This window comes from Phasianus colchicus, chromosome 2, assembly GCF_987193195.1.
Source record: "Phasianus colchicus chromosome 2, bPhaCol1.hap1.1, whole genome shotgun sequence".
In the NCBI taxonomy this organism is placed as follows: Eukaryota; Metazoa; Chordata; class Aves; order Galliformes; family Phasianidae; genus Phasianus; species Phasianus colchicus.
This window is the reverse complement of record NC_143437.1, coordinates 14,643,484-14,670,418: the sequence shown is the minus strand read 5'-3', so window position 1 is coordinate 14,670,418 and position 26,935 is coordinate 14,643,484. Positions and strand designations below refer to the sequence as shown.

The 26,935-nt window shown below is 40.1% G+C and overlaps 1 long non-coding RNA gene across 13 annotated transcripts in view; it reads right to left on the bottom strand.

Moving 5' to 3' along the window:
- Nucleotides 1–26,935, bottom strand: part of LOC116231831 (uncharacterized) — a 287,614-nt gene that overhangs the window by 223,024 nt on the left and 37,655 nt on the right. The window contains exon 3 of one of the 13 annotated variants that reach the window (XR_004167540.2): nucleotides 22,776–23,068. The exons of the other annotated variants lie outside the window; for them this stretch is intronic. This is a non-coding gene — a long non-coding RNA (uncharacterized LOC116231831). Of the gene's footprint in view, nucleotides 1–22,775; nucleotides 23,069–26,935 lie in introns of those variants that run through there. 13 annotated transcript variants of the gene reach the window in all.

The following is a 26,935-nucleotide window of genomic DNA, read 5'->3' as shown; positions in this document are numbered from 1 at the left end:
TCAGCAAACTGGAACACCAAATATTCCCTGCTTGTGCAAGCATCAACAGAACCACACAATGTCCCAAGAACATTTTGCAGTTCCTAGTCAAGAACAACAAAGCAGTAACAATCATCATGCTTGCTTGGTGATGCTTGCACCTTTCCCTCCTCTTCCCATTTGTGCACACAGTACCACCGTCTCTACAGAGAAGCAGCACCTCTAGAGCTGATTCTCATCCATCTTCGCATATTTGTAGAGAAGGCAACACAACAAAGTTGATTTTGCTTATACATATTCACATACACATACAGACAGAGGAACAGATGTTATTTGCAGTACTGGCAACATGGCAGTAGGCAAAGGCCAGCTCTCCATTCAAATAACAACAACAGAAAAGTTGATATCAGATTATTTCTGATAATTCCCATGCCATTTTAGATCACCATGATTTTATTTTCTTTGTGCAAAATCATTATGCAACTCTGGCACTTTTCTGCAGTGAGTGCTGTAATCACTTTTTGTACTTACAGTGAAGCAGCAAGCCTGGCACTAGCTAACAGATGCCCTGTTTCTATTCCTAAAGGAGCTCAGGCCCTGGAGACAGCAGACATCATTCTCAGTACATCTTCTGACAGAAATACCAGGAATCTTCTAAAATTTCCCTTCCAAGAAGTGAGAAAAAGCCTAGTGTTTCCAGTGACTGCTTTATGATAACCTTTTGAAGGGTCATTGACATCTTATTATAAGTCTGAAATCTTATTTATCAATTCCACTACCACATTATTTAGCACATTATATGTTCCTACATAGTTATCAAACAGTGAGCAAAAGTAACTTCAGTCTGATACTCCTTAATACCAACTGGAACTGTTCTTACTAGTAAAATGGATAATACTGTATAGCTCCATTTTAGTTTCAGTATGTTTCTCCTTATTTATTTTACTAGTTCTAAGTAACACTTTTCTCTTTGCTTCCTGTATCCCACTGTCAGACTTCCAGGCATTTTCTCCTGGTTTCTATTTCAGATTGAATGTCTTACGCATTTTTTTTTTTTTTTAAACCACCCTAGAAAATAAAGTAATAGTCATGTCCTTTGTTCCGGTTTATAAAGAGTAAAGCTAATGAAAATTAGGTCAAGCTGAATCCTGTGTTCCCATGCATTATTCTTGAAATCTGTTAGCACCTTGTATCTCTACTCTTCCCTTAGCATTGCAATGTTTACAAGTTCTCCAACCATACATTCCTATGCCAATTATGCCAAATAGACCACTTCAGATATGAGCAATGAATCCCAAGTATAAGCAAGTAGCTCTTTTGGGAAGCTGGTTTGAAAAAAAAAAAAAAAGTCACTCAGACCCACTTATTTCTTTTTGGCTTATTTCCAGGCTGCATCTTAAATACTGAACAGGGACTAATGCAGAATACATACACAGGAGTCTATTATTCCACTGCAGCTCAGAGAATTTAGTGCCAGAGAAAGCAATGCAATGTGTGTAAGGGGACAATAGCCCCTTATAGCAATGTTTTGAAATTTAAGATGAAAAAGAAGGTGTTGTGCAATGCTCACAACTGTAATCCTAGTTCCAATAGGCATTGCTACAAATCCCTTCTCAATACAAGCACAAGAGCTATGCCCAGGTGCACTGCTGCATGATTCTGCATCTGCATGTAGCTTGCCCAGAAGCAAGGAGCTGGTTAACACGAGCACAGGTTTCGGCTGCACCCTACAGCCAGCAAGAGCCCATTCCTTCTGCTCCAGCATCTCTATAATCTCATAAGGCACAGCTCGTTCAAAAGCACACAAAATAAGCAGATATCACAAGAGACCTTACTCTAAGTATATAATAGACAGGAAACTGAGGCACAGAGCAAGTAAATAAGTGGACATAGAGAGAGTAAGCTTTCCATTTAGTAATTTTAGTTTTAGGATGCAAGATGCAGTGGATAGATGTGTATTTCTCAGAATCTTCCAGCAAGAGATGACATAAGAGACTTCATAGAGCTAGCACTGCTCAGGAAAGGCATAGCTGCTGCTCGTGAATTTTGCCAAAAGAGCAAAACAAGAAATCAAGACTGCAAAAGTGAGATAGGGTGGATTTCAATAGGAGCCTGTGCAGTCATCCCTTATAAAGCAGAAAGTCTGTTTAGCTAAGCAGCTGCTTGTGGAATGGAAATTACTTTTCCATTGCAGGTCACCAACTCAAACCTGACTTGGGTGACAGGGACAGAGCTGTGGCCATGTGGCAGCCATTGAGTAGCTCATGTGAACTGAGCTACAACTGGCAGCCTACATATAGCAGACAGGTACAAACACCCAGAAATCCCAGTCACGAACAGCAATTCCACCTCTGCTGTGCATAATACTGGACTAAGACTGGAGTGCTTTTCCCAAGTCAGGATGAAGATACAGGGACAGAGGTGCACAGAAAAAGCTCCATGTTGTGGACCACATATAGAAATTAAAAAAGCTTTGATCGTCGCAGGAAGAAAAGGATCAAATTTGTGGATTTTAACAGAATTAAATCAATGAGGCCCTCAAGTAGCAAAACTACAGTAAGAGCTATCATGTAATTGATATTAGTATGGTTATTATTCAGCCTCTTAGCATTTTTCTTTATTCATGTTAACGGACGGTTTCTTATTGCATTCTGTTGTAATTCTCTTTTCTTTTATGAAATGTAATTGTATTTCCACAAACGTCATGTCTATAGAGGAAGCATGCCAGAAAGCTATTAGAATAGCACTTGTCTTGCTGCTGTGCCAGATGCTGGATGCAGTGATTTTCTAAGAACCATGAGGTGTCTCATTTTGCTCAGTGCTCTCTATCTGCAGGAAGGCACACATGTAGACATCAACACAGTCAGTTTATAGAGGTGTCAGTTCATAAGATTGCCAAGTTTAGTTTGCTTCCACCTATGTTATAAGGCACCACTAGAACACAGTATTAAAATAACAAGAACTAGTATTTCCACAGCAGATGACTCGGACCTGTTGTAGTCATCTGAAAGTCAGGGCTGCACAAGTGTTAGAATACACAGTATATTTTCCCATTCCTGGATTCCTGAGGAACAAATCTGGAATTTTGCTTTGCCTTTTTCATTTTAATATTTTCATTATCTCTTAGCACCTGCCACATTAGTAAGCTACCAAAAGTAATCTTAAGGTAAACTTTGGTATTCTTCATTAATGCTCTATAAATCAGCCTCATTATAAATCAGGGAATGTTCATTAATCAATTCTCAAAAAATACTTTATTTGGCTAAGAGTGTCAAATTGTTAAAGTAACAAAGAAAAAATTAAAACCACGTGCTAGAAACGGGTTCATGACTGCATGGTTACATCAACAAAGACTCATAACTACACAAACAATTGCTATATATCATATTAACTTTCATTAAATAAAACCATGCTGAAAACCAGTTGTACAATCCTGATAGAACACACATGTTATTGAATACATTTACGTAGGACTGCATGCTACACTCAGTCAGCTGCAAACTTGGGTTGCATACCTATAACTGGAATCAGCACTTCTCCTCTTGTCTTTCTATACACAGCTACATTAAAAGATGTCTGAAATCCCCACCTCTGGTAGTTAACCTGCAGACAAAGCAATATAATCCTTCTTTTAAGACAAACTACCTTGCAGAGTAACAAAAACAGAAGGCTAAAGATCAGAAATACCCAGACTTCTTTCCTTAGCTTATTACTTTCTAGTCATTTAATCTTTAATAAGCTGTTTAGAAAAAAGAACTTAAACCTCACCAAGACCAGATCACACAGTTAGTGTGAATAGATGTGTTCAGTGATTGAAAATGTAGTCTCTTAACTCCATACTACCTGGAATCAGCTGGGGTCTGGTTTTCTTAAAAGAAAGGCACCACTGTCTACATTTAAGAAAAGCCAGTAACAAAAAGCTATACCAATAATAAGATGTAAGTGAATCCTCTCAGAGAAGAAACAATGTAAACTGACAGAACAGCATATGATTTCCCTGCACAAAACAATGGTGCCAGTGAGAGTGTGATTTAGTTGGTACCACTGCCTGCGTAAGCTCCTCCTAGACAACTGGAAACTGAAAAATAGTTGTCACATGCAATAGTCTTAAGCAGATCTGACTCAGGAGCTGGGGTAACAGAAGAACACAGTCGCTTCCCTAGATGACTGAAAACCACATAAGCTTGAAATTCCAGCCTGGGACCATTTGTAGGTCAGGTTGGTTTTTTTTTGTTTGTTTTGTTTTTTAAAAGATACTTGTATTATAGTAGCTCTTAGAGGTGCTGAGTGATAGCATGCTTCTAACAAATGAGACATTGTAAGAAATAAATTCAGCAAAGTAAGATTTATTGAGAGGGTCTATAGACAGCTGGCAATGAAAGCAGGCAAGACAGAGAGAGATATCTATATAGTGTTCATATATGCATGAAGAGACCGATTTACTTAGCCCTCCCTTATCACACATTTAAACCAGTGAAAATATACAGCTGGAAAGAAAGTACAGATTCAGAGCCACATTAATAATTGTGACGCTATAATGCAAAGGAAAGTACAGCAATAACAGCAAAGTGGCACAATCCTACACTACAGCAAATGAGAACAAGCCCAAATGCAGCAGACAAACTACTCACCTTTGGAAGACCTCCAGTAGGCAGAGATCTCCAGCAAAATACCTTAGCCCCCACTATCAACCCTTAAATGAGATCTGGGAAGGGGTGGATAATGGTTCCAGCCCTTCCAGTCACTCAGGTACATTGCATGCACCTGAGCTCCCCTGGGTTGGCCCTGCCTTCCCACCAGGTGCTCAATCTCTGCTTCAGGTTGTGACTTAGCATTTCCACTACAGTAATAATAAAAACATAGTTGGAATCTAGGTAACAAAGCCCAGACAAGAGATCCAATTATAGATCATCCTTTGGATGATAGCAAGCTGGGCTGTCATCACTGGCCACTGAGGCACATGCAGCCTGTCCATGCAGCAGCACAACTCTTTGCACCATTGTTCTAGCAAGACAATCTGTTCAGGATTCATCCCTCTCAAAACTGCTAGGTACTGATCCACTGTACTGGAATGCCCGAGGCCAACTCCATAAGAAAAAGCAAAACTCTTTGCCAAAAGGTAAGGCACAGATTTACATGCATCGCCTGAGCCCATGCCCTGGTTTTGCAAGGTTCCACATGCTAATGGTTATCAAATGGGTAGCTCCTTATTTTGTAAAGGAAAGTCTACACTGTGGAGCTTTAGACAAACATTATCTACAAACACCAAAATGCTGTGTTTCCCAAGGCTTTAATAAAAGGCTCATTTACATTCAGATCTCTAGGAAAAATAAATAGAATGGAGGATAATTTAAGCCTTGTGATGGTGTTTTATCTTTGAACTTCAGAGCCTGATGCTTATTAATCAGTTGTGGCCTGTCAACATCAGAGTCAAAAACTCTTCTACCAGAACTTTCATTGGAGATAAGCACTAATTGCATCTATAGAATAATTCTGATTTGGAGTCCAAAATTCAGGGTGTGCAAAAGCCTCTCTTGATCTACAGAAAGATGGCCTATTCAGCACTGGTGCGAATTTGAAAGCCCCTGGTGTGCAGGGAAAACAAATGCCTGTCTCTTACAGGCCTTTTGCACATAGCACCCATTTGCTGATGAGCTGCATTGATTCTGTGAAGTGTCCCATGAAATATGCCTTCAGAACAGCAAAAAAAAAAAAAAAAAAAGAAAAGAAAAGAAAAATCCACCCTGAAAGGGGACAACCACTGCAAAAGCTACAGAACTTCCTTTGTGTGAGAAGAGCACAACCTTCTCTTGCTTCTCCCCTTTAAAGTGAGGTTCTCCTCTTAGCTGGAGGAAAATCGTGGTTTTCACTAGATCTCATGTTCAATTTCCTTCTTAACCTGGCTATTCATCTGTATTCTGAAATTTCAGAGCCAAAGTTGCACCTTTAAATCACCTAGAACTTTACAGCCTATCAGGAAGACTATTACAGCAGCATACTGGATTAACAGAGCTACAGATGGGCAATGTATGTAACTGCATGAAAGTTTCAAGATATAAGATACAAGGAGCTGCTTCAAAATGCCCGTGGTTCAAAAATCATAAAGCGTTCTTTGGACTTCACCTCCCTGCATTTTTTTTCACGCTTTTTTCTAAATTATCTAAATAGAGGTAGAAAAATGAAAGGGGGGAAATTCCAGAGTAAAAGGAGGAAAAAGCTAAAAAATAATATCTCCAAGGGATGTTAAAAAGCAGTCCATGCACATGCTGCCTACAAACATTTTGACCTTTCTAGCTGTCTCCACTTTCTCATTCACAGAACTGCCACCTGTGCAATTTTCTCCATGCACTTCAAGCACATACTGGGTCTATAGATGTTGAACTTGACTTTTCTTTTTCCCCCAGTGGAAAATTGGATTTTTAATTAGAGGAAAATGTCTATTTTCCTTGAAAAAAAGTAATTACATTTTTTCCCCTAGTCACAAAGCTCATTTGGGAAAGTTTTACCTGAATGTCTTTTATTTTTCTTTTTTCCCCGAAGCATGTGGGGAGGGAGAGGTGTGTGAGGGCAAGTGAGAATTATTCCACATGCATGTTTTGAATAAAGAGCTGGATTTCCTGAAAAGGTTGAGATAAAGAGAGCAGTAAAATCTGAAAAATTAAATTGAATATTCATGTATGTTTATATTTGGTGAACGTTTCCCTCCCTGAGGAAGGGACAAGCCAGTCCTGCACTGTTGATGTCTGACTATTCCATCTGCCCCACAGTCAGAGATCAATCCTGATGCTACCTCGGATCAGTTTTTATTTCAGAGGTGGAATTCATCACTCTGAATATGCTGAGCAATGAAAACCACTCCACCCACTTCCAGTAGTGAAAAGAAATCCTGAGGAAATTCCTATTCTTTCCTGATTGGGAAACTCCTATTCTGTAAGATGTCTTGCATGTGCTGTTGGACTCATTCTACTTCTGCCTGAACTCAAAGGCAATTATCCAGGTGACTCAAACAAGACAATTTCTCCACTGTGTGTCTAGACAGTATCTAATAGCGACCTTCATCAATTTTGTATTTATCCACATGACCTTTCCTAAAGATAGCCTGAATCATGGGCCAAACCTCCACTCCAAAACCAAAATCAATATGTACGCAAGAATCCCAATTCAGTTCCACTATAAGAAATAGAAACCATCTCACAGACTTCAATAACAGAAAAACCAATCCTTCCAGTGCCTTCCTCCTATCAGGAGTGCATACTGAATGTTATATATATGACAGACAGAAATAAGTGTTCCAGACTGAACCTTTTAAACCTTTTAAACCTCAAAATCAGTTTGAATCTCCTGCTTAAGGCTGGAGTCCTACAACTACAATAACAGCAAAAAGGGCTTGCTTCTGAAAGCACAAGGTGAGCTACACACATGGAATGCTTCACCATAAACCAGGACTAGTGAAACTTTGCAAGCCACATAGGCAATTTTCAGCTAATGGACAGGGGAGCCTGTCCATTGGCAATCATTTGATGGTCTGAGGTACTGATCTTGAGTCCAGGACTTAGCTCTGTTCACAGATTTATTCTATTTATGTTCAATATATAGTTCTACTAATAGGCTTTTTAATTAATGTTTTTCTTACATAGCTCCTGAAACTTTGAGAATGTGTTCAACTACAGTTAATTAATGAGTTTTGGGAAAGAGATACTGCAGATACAATCAGGACATAATGAGCTGTAAGAGGTGAAAAGAGAGCTTGTACTAAGAGAAGGGAAGAGGGGGAATTCAAACAATTCAGGACCTCAGCCAAAGACTCATTGTATCCAGCATGCTGTAGATAAAACTTGTGCTAGGTTGGATGTGCATCTGTGCACACTGCAAGGGAAAATGGGCAGAAATGATCTTCATACAGTGAGGAGAGAGGACACAGGAAAAACAGGACTAATTATGAGAAAACATAAATGGAAAAGTCCTTGAGTGGCATTTGAGGGATGGAGTCATGATGGGAAGAAGAAAAATGGCACAGTCCTGCAAGAAGATAAATACTGCAAGCTGGATTGGCTCAGGAGTAGGGAATCGAAACCTAGAGCCAGCCATCAGTATGGGTGAAAAGATGTTTCCTTCAGTACCTAGGTCCTTTTCTGGAGCAGTCTGACACTGAGCTGGAGCTGCCCCAAACAGTGCTCTCTAAATCATTCTACCCACTTTGTGCTCTGCAGAGCTGGGAGCACAGGGCTGAGTTTACTTGCTGGCATCCCTTCTCAAACTCCAGGGAGAAAGGAGACAGAATGGCCTCTTTTTAGCTATATGTCTGCCAGTAGATATATTTAAATAATCTTTTGCTGTTAGCAGAAGTATCAGTTCAAGAAAACCTACCCTGACTTTGCAGCAATGTTTGTTCATCTCCCACCATTAAAAAGAGAGAAGAATTCAATTGGAAAGAAAGCTTAAATAAGGCTTAAAAACAGTCTAGGAGTGCTTAGAAAATATTCTTCTCCCACAGGAATGCTCACAGGAAACACTTTTATAGGAATAGCCATTGTCAGCATTTCACATTTCAACAACAACAACAACAAAAGTTCATATTAGCATTGAGGGGTGTGAAAGTCTTTCAATAAACTGCAGCTAATTTTAAAGTGAAAAACATAGCCTCACTGTAGAGGAGAAATGCCCTCCCTATTAAAAAAAAATACGTAGTCCAGGCAGAAAAAGCTCTCAGAAATGCAGTGGGTTACATCCAACCTGTTTCACCACTCATACTACTAAATCTTACCTACCCTATTTTCACCTGCACATAGGGTTTGCTTCCACTTTCACACTTGCCTCTCAGATGTGGAAATAATAAAGGAGAAATAAAACTCTGCAATTGTTTTCTAAACCATACCGACTTCTTCTGAATTTATTGTCAAGATCTATTTTTTGGCAGGACTAGCAAGAAAGGTCAAACTGGAACACAACTGCAGGTGTGCAACTTCAATCCACTCAACTTTGTGTGGAGATAAATGAAAGCATGAATTTTTTTAAACTCTGCCTAACAATCCAGAAGCTCCTTCATCTCTCCTAGAGGGACGCTGAAGGGGAGCCACTCAGCAGCTGAGCTTTCAGATATATTTTGTTGTGCTGATTCTGGGGCTGTGAAGCTTTATATTACAACTGATCTTTAAATCTGGACTTTTCTCCTTTAGTTTTCATACATCTCTGCATATTTTTGGAAAGGCAAATAAGAAAGAATTAATTTGAAATGAAAATCAAGTCAGTACTGAAAAGGGAGTAGAATAAGGTTTTGATAATTTCATTATTAGAAGAATACAGAGAAATTCACCAACAAAAATAGTGCAAATGCTGTGGAGTATGCAGAAATACTGACACTTTCAGTAATAAAATACAGTGATCTTGTTAGAAAAATCAGTTGGTTTTGTGTCTGCCTCAAATAAAATGCATCCAAAGGCACATCTTCACTGTTGGTGTAGTTATCACTGAGATGGTTCTGCCAATGCCCAGACAAGAAATTCTAGCAAGATCAGAGCAGTCATCTTGCAGAAGAGGCAGCAGCCCCACGGTGGAAATCAGACAAGCAATATGGCTTTGCCACTAACCTGGAGCTGACAAATGCTTATGGTTGCTCACCTAACTAACTGACAGTTGAGGCAACATCGAAGTGTTGTCTTTAACCACTTAGGTAATTGGGTCCAGTACCTTAAAAAACTTGTAACCCCTAACAAGTTTGGCAGCTTTTTGAGGATTGAGGACCCCAAATAACTTCACACATCTTACTCATAAGCTAGAAACTAAATATTTTCTCACTCTGGAAAATATTATCATTTAATCAAAACCACAGCCTACAATTACTTCAGATAGGTTTACCTCAAGGTTCTTTTTAGAAAAGTCACCCTGTAAGCATAAATAAGCCAGCTTTACCTCAATTACCGTTGCCTCTACTACTGCTGTTACTCCAGCACAATCACAAGTAGCACTATCCAAAATGTATACCAAATACATAAATGCACACTCCTTTGGTACAAGTCCTAAGAACATGACAACACTGAGTGTAAGAAACATGCTACTAAGACTGCCTCTAATTTCCAGTACTCAAACTATGGTCTAAGCACAAATTTTGTCTCTTAGTTACTTAAATAACTACTTGTTCCTGAAGTACTAATGTCCACACAAGCTACCACACTTTTTTTTTTGGGTGGGGAACTAAAGTGCAGACTTGTGAATTGTCCAAGGCTATTAAAAAAAAACATTAATAGTGGAAATTTATGTCATGGTCAACATCTGGTGTAAATGATTTACAAATAAGTTGGCTATCTAAAAAATAATAGTTTTAAAGTTTGTTTACAAAGCTGATGCACGTTGTTTCCACTATTTTATTAAGAGCACATGGAACTATGCTTCCAAACAGCAGCATTAAAAATAGACTAGGATTCATGGTGGACGAAATTCAAGCTTTGGTTTTGATAAACATCCAAAAGTTAGGATTAGCCAAACTTCTTTGGTCAGCCAAGAATTTATAGTAAGACATTTATAATGGAAAGCTAAAGTACGAGAAACCTGAACAGAAGTGAACCATGGTCTTCCAGCCAAATCTGTCTACCATACAAAGGACTGCCAAGACTCAACATTTAGGACACCTTACAGGGGTGACAGCAGCATTGTAGATGGAATGAAGCATAGCATCTGGGTCGACATAAAGGGAAACAGATGGTTTCCTTTGGGAAACTGTCCTTGGTGGCACTCCATGGATTATCATCAGGCCTTGGTCACTCAGGGTCAAACTGTAGTGACTTCACACTGGGTAAAGTCTTGGCTGTGCTGAAATTGGCAGACACTGCTTACAGCTTCACATCGTCCATAACATCATCTGTTCTGACACAGTACAGTGTGTTACTGATATTTTGCCACTAAGAAGCAGAAAGAATGAAAATGCCTAAGAAGTTTTATCTGAAGACTTCAAAAAAGGTCAAGTGTGCTTTATTACAGACCAGTTGTTTGCAGCAAAACCAGTTTTCCTGACCCAGGACTTACAGTTGGTAATGACACCTCCTGACAATGGGTGGAACACAGTGTTTTCTAGCAGCCTTTAGAATGGGTTGAATGAGAATACCCTAAAACTGGCAAAAATGCACTGTCCTAAATTGAAACAAAACCATGAGCTTAAGTAAAGGGATGTGGTTAGCGGCTGGCTGCTCACCCTCCCTTTGCTGGCTCATCTTAGCTTATAGGGTATTACAAAGAAAAGTCTCTCTTTCCTCCTGTACCCATGAGCATGGTGGCAGACTCTGGCAGATTTAGAGAAGCAGCTGGTGGATTTTCCCAACAGTGGCAGATTCCATATATCTCAGCCATGGTGCGTGAATGCACGGGGACACTACGTATGGCAGAGGAGGGTTTGGATACATTGCTCAGGTAAGGATTTGTCTTTTACGCCAATACAAATTTTCCCCATCATATCTCATAGCATGTGGATACAACAGAAGAGAGCACATTCAGTACTTAAGAATTCAGCAAAAAATGCAGATTAAAAGAATGAGTGCACCAAAATATACAGTTCCAGCCACATGGTATTTGCCAACATCTGGAGTCATTCTGCATGGAAGGAGATCACAGCTGGAGAGTTTTTCTGAGTATGAGTAGGAGACCTTTGCCCACTTGCATGGACAGGCTGATTGTACTTCCATTTTCCATGTGATTTACAAACAGAGAGCAAGCGTCAGATGTGCAAATACTGACTTAGAAGGCAGGTAAAACATGGTTTAACCAAAACCTTGCTGCATATACTTTCTACAGAAGACTGTAACCATCTCTCTGCATATCTGTAAGAAATGTTATCACTTGCCTTGAAAACACAACCCTCTGTTCCTAAGTTTGGTACTAAGGTGGATTGAAGTAGCTTGCTGTTTTTCCAGGCCTATGGTTAATGTCTAATCCTGCTAGACTCCTACAGACCTGGAAATGGCCAGACCTGTTTCTGTTACATGCAGGAAGGATTTCAGCAATTCTTCCTCCCAGGTCTTACTATTTTTACAGAAGTTTCATTTCGCCCTGAACAAAGATGAAGGCTTTACTGTGAGCTCAATGTTTGGCACTGTAAAGAACTGTAAAGATTTCGCCTGCTCCGAAATCAAAACATGGACTCCAGATTTCAGCCGGATGCTGCTCTGAAATGGCTTATGAACAGGGAAGGAAACTGTCTTCTTCCCTCATTACTCTGTATCCTCATATGAATTCAGGAAGGCAGTACTTGAACCAATACCCATGTTAAAAACTACTGAGATTTTCTGCACCTGACCCTAGCCACTCCTTCTGTGCCTTTTCTCCCCTCATTGTTCCATTCTCCCCTGTTGCCACCAATCACACTGTGAAAATCTTGAAGCTTCTACCTACCGTCCAGGTTCTTATCTGCCTCAAATTCTGCTTTCCTTTGCCATGGCCAAACCTATACCAGCTTGTGTGTCATGCAACAAAACTGGTGTAAACCAGCATTACCTGGAAGAGCCAGACGGTGATTACACTTATTGAAGCTGAGGTTATTTGTTTGCAAAAGGAGCTTACCAGCAAAACAGGGCCAGGCGTTGAGTTGTATGTTACAGAAAGTGTTAACTTTTTAAACAATACTGTAATTTAATTCCCTCCCTCAGATGATCTATGATCACATGAGCAGGCATATCTGTTCAGTACAGCAGGGATAAGGGCAAATGATTTTTCCTTCACCTGCTCTTATGCCTCACCACAAATGTACACAGATGTCCCTGTCATTCTCAAAGCTACAGCATGAAATCAAAGAAGAGAGAAAGTTAAAGCTCTGTTTACGAGGAGTTTAAATTTGTTATAAAAGCAGGTTCTGTCCACCTGGCATCATTTAAGCAAACAGGTGAATATCACTCATTGAAAAATAATGGACTTGAATCTCCAGTCAGCTATGATGGATTTACACTGTTGTAACTCTGAACAGCCCTGCAGGATGTTTATGCTTTACAAATAAACAGAAGCTTTTCTTTCAGCAAAATACAATCTGTTTTACCCTTATGATCGATGTTCCCACTACTGAAAGGAATCCTAGTCCTATTTGGCTAACCCCAGTATTAGTCAATAATGACTAACATTCAGCCAATATTTTGGGAAAAACAATGTTACATATGTTTTCTGCCAGTACAAAAATATCAGACCAGCTGACACAAGTTAGCATAGATCCACTGATATCAGTTGCATAAACTACAAGTTCTGCAACAGAACAAAAACCTTAAACTATAGTAGTACTTGTGAGAGAGAATACTTAAAATTCAGTTTGCTTGTTATCATAAGGCTTTAGTAACAGCAGTTGGAATGCTTCCGCTTTTCTTCCATCACATTAAAGAATGCATAAACTCCCATGGCTACCTTGTTCTAATCTGTGAAATAATAGCCTCTGTTCTTTACATGTAATACATAAACATGGGGAAAAAATAAAGTAAAAGGCTACTTGTACAGTTTTTGTAATCAGTGTGGAATTTTGGAGAGGTGTATGAGAGTCTCAGCTTTTAATACATTTCCTGAATATCACAACAGTGATGTTACAGAAGGCAGACAAGACTCTCTGGGACTCAGCTTCTTCAACTGCAAAATAGTTACAGCATTCCTTTATTTTTTAAGGCAGGTGTGTGTAGAAGAGAGATCTGTTTGCAGAATATGGTACCACCAATACAATAGCATGGAGATCTTCTTTAACTCACAAGGTTTCAGTTCAAGGGAGCATTTATGTACAAACACAGAGTTTTATGGCACCTGTGGCATTCCAGAGACTATTTTGTAAATGTTTAAGTGTTTTAATTGAATTCAAACCTTAACACATGGTTATATCAATTGTTCTTAATGTTTGTTCCATACTTCAACACCTCCCAAGGAAAACTGAATACTTACTATGAACTTTACATCTCTTCAACAAAATCTAACATTAGCGTAATGTTATAGTAGATTGGAATTCTGAAGATCATGGAATGGCTTTGGTTGGAAGGGACATTAAAGATCACCCAGTTCCAATCCACTGCTGTAGGCAGGGCTGCCCCGCACCAGCTCAGACTGCCCAGGGCACATCCAACCTGGCCTGGAATGCCTCCAGGGATGGGGCACCCACAGCTTCTCTGGGCAACATCTAAATCTCTCCTCTTTTAGTTTAAAGCTATTCCCCCTTGTCCTATCACTATCACATAAAAAGTCAGTCTCCCTCCTGTTTATGAGCTTTTGTCAAGTACTGGAAGGCCACAGTGAAGTCTTCCCAGAGCCATCTCTTCTCCAGGCTAAACAAGCTCAACTCCCTCAATTTTTCTTCACAGGAGAGGTGCTCTAGCTTTCTGACCATCTTTGTGGCTCTTCTTTGGACTCTCTCCAAAGGCTTGACTTTATTCCTAAGTTGGAGTCCCCAAGCCTGTGTGCAGCACTCCAGAAGGGGCCTCATTTCCTCTCCCTGCTGCCCCACCTCTGTTGATGCAGCCCAGAATACTGTTGGTCTTACAGGCTGCAAGCACACACTGCTGGCTCATGTCCAGCTTTTTGTTCATCAGGACCCCCAAGTCCTTCTCTGCAGGGCTGCTCTCAACAAATACTCCCAGTCTGTTCTTGTATTTGAGACAGCCCCAGCCTAAGTGCAACAGCCTGTACTTGGCCCTGCTGAACCTCATTTCATTCAAATGGGTCCACTTTTCAAGCCTCTTTGCCTCAATGCAGGCCTCTTTGGATGGCATCCCTCCTTTTTGTCCTATCAACTGCACCACTCAGCAGGTGTAATCAGTAAAATTGCTGAGGGTGCACTCAATAGGTCAGTCTATGTCATTGATTAAAACATTTAAGAGCACTATCCCAAGACTCAACCTTGGAGAACAGCACTTTTTTTTTTTTTTTTCTATTTGTTTCCTTCCTCTTTTCTTCCAGATTAAAAAAACAAACAATCATTCCTGTTATATCCTGTTATCCACACACATTTCTAATGCAGGTTGAAAATGAAGAGAATGGTCTCCTACCTATTCTAATCCATTTAACCAAATACAAACTAAATGCAACTGAGCACAGAAGCCCTGTGTGAACAGACAGGGTTTGTTGCTGCACCACTTACAGGAGTAAACTTCAAAGTTCATAATCTGGCACAAGGAGATAACAGTGCTAAATAAACTTGGTTCATCTCCAGAAGTGCTCAGCTGAGATGTTCAGTATCAGTCTAGAAATGTATTGCATGTGACTCCCATTCAATTCAAAGGTATGGCATAACTAAAAAATGACTCTCAGGGGATATGGCAAGAGAGAAGGCAATGCACAGAAACTTATAAAAACGTGAAACTGACCATATATTGATATTTAAAGTTTCATATTTCCACTGCAAAAAAAAAACAAAAAACAAAAAAAAAACTAGAAGGAGACATAGTAGGAAAAAACAAAAAACAAAAAAAACAAAAAAACACTTTAAGTGATAGGCTTGTAAAAATTACTTATTTATTAAATAATGTAATCAATATTGTTGTGTCACTTTAGTTCATTCTTTTACTTTTCCCCTCTTAAAAAGGCTTTTTTGATTTTAACCTTCTGTCATTTGTTTTCTTTTTTCTCTTCTACTTTTTTTCTATTGATTCTTTTTCAATTTTGATAGTTTAAAAAAAAAAAAAAAAAAAAAACAGGAAGAAACACCTGTGGGCAGGAAAAAAATGATTGAAGCCATACAGCTGAAGGAATTAAAAAAAAAAAAAAAAAAAAAAAAAAAAATCACTTTTCACATGTCAATTTAAAAAGAAATTCTCTTTTTTGAAAAACCATCTCCAGTCCAGAAAAAAAATCATTTTTTCAAAGCATTGCCTGCACAAAGCCAGCCGCTTTTGTTTATTTCTAAAAATGAGGTCATGCCTCAATGTGGTCTCCTTTAAAAATCTTTCAATTACAGAAACTCTTATTTGAGGTGACCGCAGGACTGACAGCCATCTACCCAACTGAGATCAAATCAAATTCCTCTGCTGACAGAAGTTTGGCAGATAATAAGGATAAAGCTTTTGGGGGGCAAATATCCACCTGGAGCAAATGGATTTATCTGCACTGCAGAACTGAACTGATCTCAACCAGCTGATGATCTGACCCTGTGTGATTTCAGCTATTGTTATAACTCAGCCCAGTCAGTTCATGCCCCAGCCTGCTCTGACACCCCATAAACTTGAGCATTTCAAAAAAGCAATGCACAATGACCCTACCAGCTTGTCTACTGTCTCTGATTACCCAGTGCTAATCCACAGCTGTTCCTTATCAAAAAAAGTAAAATAAACCCGACAAACCACAACCTGAAATTCTAACAGGAATGTTTTACTGTCTACTTTGCATAATTGAATGCTGATTTGCTCAACACCCAAGCAGTGCTAATTACAATGTTACTAAGCTCTCTGTGAACTTCATTTGCATCACAGCCTGACTCCTTTACCTGCTGACATGCAAAGGCATGAGGAATACTGAATATAGCAGGTGATACACTCAGCATAGGAAACATTATTACTGGGATGTATTCTCCAACACTTCTCCATGATTTCTCATGGGGTGAAAAAGTCATAGAGTGCTCAGAAAATTACTAGACTCATGTTTTAATGAAACAGTTTCATAACAACTATATTTATGTGCCTGCTTACCTAGCTTACTGTAACAAAGTTTCGGTGAAAAGTGAATTGATGATATTCTGTCAATACTGAAAACCTGCACACTGATTATTTTCCCTACTTAAAAGCACATCAGAGTCAGTTGGTGATCGTTTTCTGATTTGTGACATGAAAACACCTAATTTGCTGCTTATACACACGAAAAAGTAAGCACTGCAGATACAACTAATTTAGCAGAAGAACCTCTTCACTGGAGGATCGATCAGCTGGCAGATGGCATGCCTCTTGGAGAGCGCTCAGTTCTGCACAAATGCTATCACTGCTGTTGGCAACAGGCATCTGTTTTGTTTTGGGGAGGGACGGAAAACAAAACAGCCTTTCTGAAGCACAAGTCTGTCACAAATTTTACTGAAGTTAGCAGAAATGCTTCCTGTTCATTTCAGTGAGCTTAGGATCAATTTCTGTGTTTGGCAGCTGAACTGCTCCTTGTGCTCTAGAGGTATGAGTAGCTGGAAATACATCTGGCACCTGAGAACAATGTCCTCCACTTGCACAGACTAGTGTCAGAAGTGTTGCTGAAAGAGTTTTTGTTTTGTGTCTCTGAACAGAAAGTGTGTTATTTCTCCTTACTCACAGCAATACTTTTAGTAACGCACTCTTGAGTGTACTTAAAAAAAAATTATAGCTGATCTCAGTTTGCCCATCAAAGCCACGAAGAGAGAGAACAAGTCCAGACCAGCGAATTACTAGGAACTGCTGGTCACTGTAGTACTTGTGGAGTATTTCCTACTATCAAAGTCTTTGATTCTGTACAAGCATATGGCGCCTGATGGCTCAATGTCTGGCATTTGTGGGGATCCAGGTATAAGGTTATGCCTTCTTAACCCTCTATGCTTCCAGCTATCACTGTACAAATGATAACAGCTAAGGAAGACCTACAGTTCAAACTTGGATTTGCTCATGATTGGAAAATAAATTGTACTCGGACACCGCTGACTATTCTAGAATTTTGCTACAGCTACTGATTTGTTTGTAAAGGAATCAAATACTGCTATGAAATAAAGCACTATAAAAGGAAAAAGTATTGCATCTTCTCTGAATTCTTGTACAATTCAACCAGGAAGACTGATATGTAAGCATATATGACATACAGAAGTATAAAACATGCATATCACTTATGTAAAATTACACCTTTCACACTAGTTCAATTATATTTTCGAAGTGGGAGGAAATACAGTATGTCTCTACCTCTGTTGACAGTTGCAGACATTTTTCTGCTTTCTTGCAGCAGAAGAAAGGGGGAAGAAAAGTTCAAACTTAACAGTTAAAATACTATGCACACAGTAATTAAAGGCATCCCTGGTTCAAGAGAGAAGTAAAATAGATACAGACAACTGAGAGGGTTGTGAGTATCCTCACTATAAAGTAAAAGTAGGCAGAGGTACAAAAGTAGGAGTCTGCAGAATATAGACATCAGTGTTTGTTGATGGGGACATACGATTAAATGACTCTGTTGCAGGTGTATGAATGCAAAGAAGAGGGCAACAACTGGATGGAGTTCCCAAAACAAATCTTTCACATACACACACACACACACACACACACACACACACTTTTCTGATGCAAAAGGACTAGTCTACTACAGCTTTCAGAGTCACTCCAAACAAGGTTATTTCTCCCACAGCAAATAAAAATTGTTTTCAACTTGTTTAAAGAAATGCACCGTTAAAAATGAAATGCAACTTGCTAGAAATATGTTAACCTATTAGAAATACAGCAAGCAGTCATCAGGCATTACTGGCAAAGGTATTAGCTGACATCACTGACAACCAACCCGATTTGCTTTGCTGGTGTATCCCACATTCCTAAGCTATTCCATAATCAGCCAGAGTACACTACACCTATGCTCCTCCTCCCTCCCTGGCCTCTTCCATAAGCCCATGGAGAAAGCTTGTGGCACACATCGTGAGTGCAGGAAGAGCTACAGCATAGCTGTCCATCTGGACAGAAACACATTGTTTCTCAAAACTCTGACTAAAATGAATTGATTGATGATCTCGCTGGTAGAAGTGACCCAACTTCAAGTTCAGACACTTGTTTCAGCCGATAGAACAACATATGTGCCTGTGTGCTTTTGTTGCATACACGGGGAAAACCTCCATAACATAATAAAGGTCTGTAATGGGACTTTGCTGGATGGAATGAAAATGCAAAATTTCCTGTTTATTTTTGTAAATGAATGAACAGGAAAAATTACACTGGTTGGCCTGTCACATGCTGAACTTTTGCAAACCTTTGAAGAGAACAGTGACAATTTGTATTTCAACTTTTTTTTCAGCAGGGGAAGGAGCAGAGTTAATGATTTCTCCAAATCTTTTGCAAAATGGTTTCTTTGTGTGCTTTTTCTCTTAGTTCTAAAATGTTTCTTTTCAATCCTGTGCTTTCGTTTCTTAAAGGGTGTTCCAAAATTTTTTCTTTTAAAAAGCTGATTTATCAAGAGCTACTGATGGGCTGCAGAGTCTGGCAGATTAGTAAGGCTATTCAGCAGTGAATTCAGATCTTTGTCCAGTATGTGAGCATATGTGTGTGTGTAAAGTTTTCATACACCGGTACGTTAGTTACACATTTTTTTAACGATTTATATGTAGAGTCTACAGTCTTAGGCTGATAATTCAGCTATGGTTCCAATAACACAGTGGATATACATGGAAGAATGTAGGAATCAGAAGAACTATGAAAAGCTTCCACCAAGCTGTAAATAGAAAATCCTCTTAGCACCAATACAAAGACTGCCGCTCATCTTGGAGTGACCTGTAGGAGACACGACATATCATACAGTACACATCATGCCTTGATGCACTGCCTGTCACACAGCAGAGTCAAAATGCAGAATGTAACAAAGAAAGGGGCGGATGTTCCATTTCTGGAGGCACACAAGGCCAGGTTGAATGGGACTTTACTTTTCTTGGCCCAAAGGAGGTAGTCCATAGTCTGACTTATATGCTTTTTTTCAGTCAAGTTCCTTTTCGTGCTTAAAATTTGATTACACAAATTAATCACTAGGAGCTCTATTCAGGTAAAACTAGCTTAGATGTTTCAAATTTCTAAAAATACATAGTACTGAGGTGCCAACACAGTTTCAAAATCTCTTCCATCCACACAGTACTTGTAAGCCAAAATTATTTACCAGTTTGTCTCAACATCATAGAGAATACATCTGTTTCATGAAATCTGTCGTTCCTTGAAGTAGTTGCTTTGTTCAACACACATTTCAACTGACACAGCTTACAAGATCCAAAACTAGCAAGGAAGAATAAACCTTCATCTTCCCAAATGAGAAGCGAAGCTCTATGAAGAGGAATACCACTGCCTGCCTTACAAAGCTTGCCATGTCCTTTCGAGAGAGCCAGGTACAGCATTGACCTGGGTTAAAAGGCTCAGCTCTCACAGTACTGAGAAGAAGATGGATGAAACAAACTGAAAATGACACTGTGCTTGGAGGAGCCTGCAGGTAAGCACTGACAGGCCCCTACATTTCTGCCAGATCTTGCCTGCCCAGTCCTCATCCTCGTCTTTGTCTCAGCTATCAGGCAGCCATTTCCAGCACAAGAGCATTGGGTGCTCAGCCTACCTTAGGGCTCCAGTGCCTCCTCAGCCCAGCTGCCAACTTGGGTAATCAGCAGGCAGGGCCTGAAGGAATGCACAATGGAAGGTAGAAAATTAAAAGAAAAGTATTATTTTGGAATCAGTCTTGTGCTGGGCAAGTACAGATGGAGAAACCTCAAATACCACAAAAGAGTCAGGAAGTGATGGCAATGGTGATCACAGCTCAGCTTTTATCTTGTTTTGACTGGGACTTCATTTTTTGCACCACAGCTTCATGGGCAAAAATAGATGGTAGTACAATGAAGCACTAACATTTAGAATGCTTTCCTAAGCTCAAACATAGACAGCTACAAGCCTTTTGTCTCAACTGCTCCTACAAACACAGCATAGAAAAATATACACTTTGAAGTCCCATTTCACCTCAAAAGTATATGATTAAAACATGTCAGATGAATTGTGCTCAGGAAGTATCTGTAACCCCCTAGTAATGATAAACAGAAGCCAGAGTACTGTATCAGCTGTAGATACTGCCACTGAAATGGTTGAAGGTAAGCAGGCTGAATTCAATGGAAAAAAAACACCAAAAAACAAAAAACAAAAACCTCCAAACCCTAGCACTGCTTGCACGTACAACAATTTATCCCACACTGTTGGCAAAGCCTTCTTCCTTCAGGAAAATGACAGGACAATTCACTATGGTGCTCCATTGAGTGTTCACAGCCACTCTTAAATTGGTCCATTCACGGTTCCTCAGTTCCCAATTACATACTGACAGGCCATTGTAAAAAACCTGTAGAAATTGCATAGTAAGTGCTATAATATACCCAAAGAAAACAGGGAAGAATATCTTTACATATAAACTCAGAGTGTATCCTACAAAACAAGGTGTTCTTGACCCAGGATTTGGTTGAAGATCTGGCCTCTATAGCAGTAATGTATCAAAAGCAGAGGAACTTTAAAAGGCAGTTGGACACAGTCAGAACAGATCTCTCTTTTTCCATTTAGCTGTAAATTCCAAAGCAGAGTGTACAATTTAAACAGCGCCTTCCAACTCCTGGAGAATTTAAGCTGGGTATTTGTTGTGTCCATGGTAACGCCAGGAAAAGGGACCTCAAGTGAGATTTCCACATTCTACCACTCACGTTATTGAAGGTTTTCTCAACACACTGGTTGCTGTTGAGTTTGCCTGTGAACAAGGACGTGGTCTTAATCCCACCTGCGAGCCAAGTCCTGCAAACATCCTCTCTTCATTATCATGCTCCAGCCACACCTTGGAGTTTCACGTGGGGACAATAAATATTCCTGGATTAACAACCAAGAGAGAGGTGGGTTGAAGGAAGTGCAAACACCTTACCTGAGACTGGGCTGACACAATCCATGCCTGAGATGGCTTTGTTATAGCAGTCAACAGGGCAGTTGGAACACATATAATTGAAGAAACAGCTTCTTAATACAGTCCATGGGCAGCATGTGGGGCAACTTTCCCTCTGTTTCCCCCTCCCCAATGAGAATTCCTCATATCAAACTGGTCTGGTGTTAAGTGCACATATCTAGGAGGCATTTCTCTCCAAAACTGGGATCCAAATACATATCAAAAATAACAGTTCATCCGTCACGGTTGGGAAGCATGTATGACAAGAAAATATTTGCTTTGCTCTGGTTTTGTGTTTGGTTTGCTGACCGCTTATATCAAAAAACTAGAACAGCTTTTTCATCTTGGTGTAGTTTAGAAACATTTATAGGACAGATGGTCTAAATTTGTGGGTTTTATAAAGTTAATGAGAATGTTAAAAAAAAAAAAAGAGCGCATATGGGTGCAATATTTTCTGGGGCTTCTTTGAGCTGGCCAAGAAGTAGCCCACTGCAGAGTGGAGTAACAATTCACATTGGGAACTCATTCAAAGGTTTACAAATGACTGAGCAGAAGAACTGCCACAGGCTTTCTTCACCTCAGCAGCAGTTTCACTTGCACTGTGTGGTATAGAAAAAACATACATTTATTCTTCCCAGCAAGAAACTGTTTCTCTAAACTTTGCTTTTACACAACTGTCGAATAGCTTGCTGCAACAACACACCAAAAGGCATAAATAACTGTTCCATTCTCTATCCTGTGGACTTGCTCTTAGGGCTTCCTGCAGGGTCCCATAGTGAAATCAATGGCTAAATGTCTTTAAGATGATTATTATTTTAGTCCTTCATGCAGCTCTTCTTATATGCAGACAACCCCATTTAAAAGAGCAATGACAATACAATCTGATCTTGAGGTCAGGCTACAGCACATGGACTTGGGAGGTCTGTATGGAGGCCCTGGCCATGCTCCAGACTTCTGGTGGTCACATAGGAGTGAGATTGAACGTGGCATATGTCCTGAAGTGGGGCTCAGAATAGACCATAGTGATCACAGCAGGGAGGAAGGAAAGTCTCCTCTTTGGGGACAAATCATGTAAGCCCAGCAGCCTGTCTTAGGGTAGCCAAATAAAAAAAAGATTTCCAGTGAAAATGTGAGTGACATGCTGTTTTCTGTTGTAATGTTTCCATGGAATGTTCTCCTAATGTTCTCATTAAAACACATATACACACAGACACACACACAAATCACTGTTCAGAGGTGTCACCCATTGCATTTACCAGACTTCGGTGCAATTTTCTTCTTTAATTTGTCCAGTGACTTTCTGAATCCATATGAATTTACGTTGACAACGTGTCACAGGTCAGTGCATTTTGTTGTGTCACAGGTCAGTGTATTTTGTTGTGCAAAGAGCCATTTCCTTCAACTTGTCTTGAACCCATTGCCCTTGCGTTTCATTTGCCATTTTGCATGGGAAATGTCAATGAACGATCATTCCTTCTCCACTTTCTCCAGGCTCTTTCTCCATGGTCTGGTGTGTGAAAGTCTGTCTCAGAGCAAAAACATTAGCACACATGAGAGTAAAAATCAGTCTGTAAGGTGACCTGAGAGTCTTGCCTCCTCACTACAAAACAGTGACCATTTTCTCAGGATTTTTATGCTGCTCACTCTCTCAGCTGAAAAAGAGAATCTCAGCTGAAACATTTGCAAGCTGAAAAAAAGTAGGTTGAATATATCTGTTTTGATGATATATCATCTATTGTGTAAGATAGATAGTAAGAATCTACTCTTAGGCAGAAGTCCTCCCTCATCCATTTCCCTAGTCTGAAAATAATTAAGTTAAAAATCAGCTTCCAGTCCTCCTTCATGTTAACTATTAAAATACTCACAAACAAAACATAGTTAATCTGAACAGGCTCCATTAACTTACAATCTCAATTTTCACCTGGAAGAGTCCTTTTCCAATGAAACACACTCGGATGTTTGAATCTCAAATTATCATTAGCAGTACATTTAAGAACACTGGATATAAGCAATCTCTAGATTTCTGAATAAACACAGCATTAAGAATAGACAGCAATTCACCCAGAATTATTGTTTAAGGCCCTTTGAAATATGAGCCATATACCCTTTCGTTTTACACCCAGGTCTTGCTTCCAAGATTTGCTTTGGGATTCTGATTTTATTTATTTATTTTTAAATATGACAGACAGCTCAGACTATAGTCAGGTGTGAAGTTCCTGTCATAGGAGCTGTGTAGGACTTTGATTATGAGGAAATATTGAACAAATCCTTTCAACCCCTGCTTTCATCAGGAATTTCAACGAGTACAGCATGCGGACAGTTTGGGCCTTGTTTTACCTTGCTAGATTTCAGCCTCTCTATAGCCCAACAGCAAAGTTAGAATTTGTTGAAATCTTAAAGTAGAGCAAGAGAAGCACAGAGCAATATTATTCCCCAGTTCCCTTTTGCAACTCCTTTGTGTTTCATCAGTTAGAAGCAGAATTTCTGTATGTACTAAGGTGGCTATTCCCCATGGCAGGTTGTCTCTAAACATGATCCATAAGAAGTTAGCTATCCTGGGAGCAGAGAAAAAGGTGTAATTATACAAATCACCTTCTCATGCAAGGAAGAAGCAAGTCTGACTATCTGCCCCCAGCCTCCTACACACGTACCTCTACTAATAACCAAAGCACTCACCAAATGTTCAGCAAACATTCGGACAAACAGCCAAGGACCTTTCTGAACATCAAATGATTATTAAATCTTAAACGGTACTTTCCAAAAATAATTTTCTGCTGCTGTTGTTTGTTTGTTTGAAAGCAGGGTAATAAAATCCACAGATGTGTACAGTCATAAACCTTTAGATGAGACTCAATTTCCTTGATGTCCAACGATAAAATCCACTAATAAATGTGTACAGATGCAAAACGCCTATTTGTTGTCCTGTCAAGACAGGCCATGTGGAACAAAAAACCTGAAAGCAACCAGGAGAGGAACTAATGATGTAGGCTTGTCTCTGCCAAGATGCACTTACTGCAGTTCCTGTAATATTTAAAGAACATAATGATGCGACATTCCTTTTTAATTTTTTTGTTTTGTGAAAAGTGGGTTTTGCAGCTGAATATCACGTTCCCAAGATAGTCAATTAGGTTATGCAGATTTACACACATGCTGTGATCTCTTTTGTGCAGCATGACTAGTTTCTTTGCTAACAACTGCTCACAATTGATGACAAAATTGGGGCTGGTGTCAATATCTCCCATATAGAGTGGGATATTTTTTTAAAGTGCTTTCCATGAAAAGCTCTTTAGATCTCATGGTGCATCAAGACAGCATTTTTTTCAAATCTTCAGATAATTATTTCTGAATGTGCAAATATAGTTTTCAAGGGGAAAAAACCCACTCTTTGGAGTAACCAAACACCAGATTTCCGCAGTATGAAAGCCATTTTAAGGCACTGTGGTGTGCTTCGTGGTTAGCCCTGCTTCTACTTAATTAAGGACCTAAGTTATAAGTCCACAGCTGCAGGAGAGCAGTAAATAGCTATTGCTGACTTCCTTATTGCCAATATGTACATCATGATTGTAGGGTGAAGAGCAGGATCTTTTCATAAACATTGCTTTGTGTGGCAACAGGACTTTGATGTCATAAAAATGCTGTTACATATTTTAAAGTCTTAATTGTGGTCCACTGCGGTGCTGTCAGCTTCCTGGTGAAACACTAAACCTTTCTGTGATTTCTCGGGTACACAGAGCTCTTCTTTTATTTGTAGATTGCATAATTAGGTCTATATGTGTTATACCCTCAGCTTCTGTAACACAGCCTATCTTCGTTGCTTTCAGTTCACCAAGCTACATCCCCAGGCCCCCATACTGAAGATGATATACATTCTAGGAGGGAGAGGAGAGAGAAAAAGAAAGGAAAAAGAAAAACCCAACAGTATGAAGGATACTTCCCTCCTCCATATTGTTCTGATTAGCAGCATCCGCTTGCTTACTGTTATGAACCCTCCCTCACTAAACACCCTGGCCAGAAACCCCTTAACTCAGTGCCTCTGACACAGTGTTCCCACACCACTGTTTCTAGATAACCCCCAGACTTGGACTGATCCTTGCTTCAGTCTCTGGATAAACCCTCCCACTCCAGCACATTTTGTCTTTATGGATGAACTCCACAGCCACCCTTCCAGCTGCATTCTCATGACTTCAGGTTACCCCAAATTGAATACCTTTAGATTTCTTACATAATATTTTTCTAATACCTCATCTTGCTTCTATGGCTGCTGCTGCCGTCTCAAGGACACTTTTTCCAACCAGCTCCTAGTCTCTTTTTGAGCTTCCCCATGGCAGGTAAACACTTACTGCTACCTTATGAATAGCAAATCTGGCTGATAATGCCACAAATCTAAACAAATGAGGCTTGCAAGTCCAAAGACTTGTGTCAGGTTCATCTAGACAGAACCGTTCTGGCCCAGAGCTCAGCGCACACCCCTGCCTCTAGCCAATAAGCAAATGGTATCCAGGGCTCCATCAAAAGAGGGGTGGCCAGCAGGGACAGGGAGGTGATTGTTCCCCTCTACTCTGCTCTTGTGAGGCCCCATCTGGAATACTGCGTCCAAGTATGGAGCCCCCAGTACAAAAAAGACAGGGAGCTGTTGGAGAGGGTCCAGAGGGAGGACCATGAAGATGATGAGGGGACTGGAGCACCTCCCCTATGAGGACAGGCTGAGGGAGCTGGGCTTATTCAGCCTGGAGAAAAGAAGGCTGCGGGGTGACCTCATTGCAGCCTTTCAGTACCTAAAGGGAGCCTACAAAGAGGAGGGGAATCAACTCTTTGAAAGGGTAGGTAACAGCAGGACAAGGGGAAATGGTTTTAAGTTGAGGGAGGGGAGATTTAGGTTGGATGTCAGGGGGAAGTCCTTTACTATGAGAGTGGTGAGATGCCAGAACAGGCTGCCCAGAGAGGTTGTGGAAGCCCCACCCCTGGAGGTGTTCAAGGCCAGATTGAATGGGGCCCTGGGCAGCCTGGTCTAGCATTAAATGAGAAGATTGGTGGCCCTGCATGTGGCAGAGGGGCTGCAGATTCAAGATCCTTGAGGTCCCTTCCAACCCTGGCGATTCTGTGATTCTGTGATGGCACAGACACTGCAGTACCCATCACTCCTCCTGACATACAAGGACACTTTGCATCAGTCCTCGGTCTAGTGACACAGCCACATGATATTGAGTACTGCTTTCCTTGTCCGTAGGAGTCACAGGACCTAATCCTATGCTCTTTGCTTTGCAGGTTGTCTACATGACCAGAGAAGTTCCTTCAAAGCATGTATTTTTCTGCAGATCTCAGTATACCAACATCGAAGATTCCAGTTTTGAAAGAAAGCTTTAATAGGTGAGTAATCCACTGGAAGAAG